Consider the following 999-nt stretch of genomic DNA (forward strand, 5'->3'; position numbering starts at 1 on the left):
TTGATTCTCCAACACTTCCATAGTTGCTTGGGATTTTATAACTATTGTGCGTGTTTTTCTCTAAATGGTATTATTGAGCATGCCAGAGAAAACTATCCGGAGAACATGTGTCTCTGATACTAATGTCAGGAAGTGTTCCTAAGTCGATACTACAAAAGAAATTTAAGAATAACAGAAGAAGAAGATAGGAGAGAGACAAAGATAATCGAGGAAGGAATTAAAAAATAATTCATTAGATAGATTGGTAGATACCAGACATACAAAACCTCTTATAGTATCGACGAGGTGTCTATTGATACAAGGACAACCGTGACAACAACTTGAATCCCAACAGCTTACTAATAGACAAAATAGGTAAACAGAATATGAAATAACAAAATAGGCATCCTGCCAATAAACGATAATAATAACCAATAATTATAGAAATAACTAATAATATAAATAATTATTTAGCTAACTTTTAAGTCTTTCTTCTCTGGTACGTGACGCCTTCGCTCTGCCATTAGTCGACTCCATCTAATCTCTGGTCGAAATGTAAGTTTTAATGCTGCATGTTTTATGAATCATTTCAGTTTTAGATTTAGGTATATCTATAGTTGGTTCGCACACACTCTTTAATATATTTCCATGGACTTCGATCTATTACCAAAGTTTAGTATATAAAGACTTATATCTCTTCGAGAATCTGATATCCTTATTAGTTTATTTCCGATACTATCAAGTGCTTTTTTTCTCTAACCATATCAAGTATTAAAAAAAAAAAAATCATTATTGTATTCATAAATTCATAATGTCCAAAAAGGGCAATGCCACGACAAACATTAATAAAAATAAAAAATAGAAAAACAAAAAGAATGGCCCAAGAAGAAGTGAAGGGTTGGATTGGAGTCAACAAACTGAAACAGTAGGTAGTAGAAGTATCTGATTAGCAGTAGCTATCAATTTAAAAAAAAAACAAAAGAATCAACATAAAAGTTTAAACAGAGAGATAGAGAAGTT

The sequence above is a fragment of the Euphorbia lathyris genome, chromosome 10 (assembly GCF_963576675.1).
Source record: "Euphorbia lathyris chromosome 10, ddEupLath1.1, whole genome shotgun sequence".
NCBI lineage: Eukaryota > Viridiplantae > Streptophyta > Magnoliopsida > Malpighiales > Euphorbiaceae > Euphorbia > Euphorbia lathyris.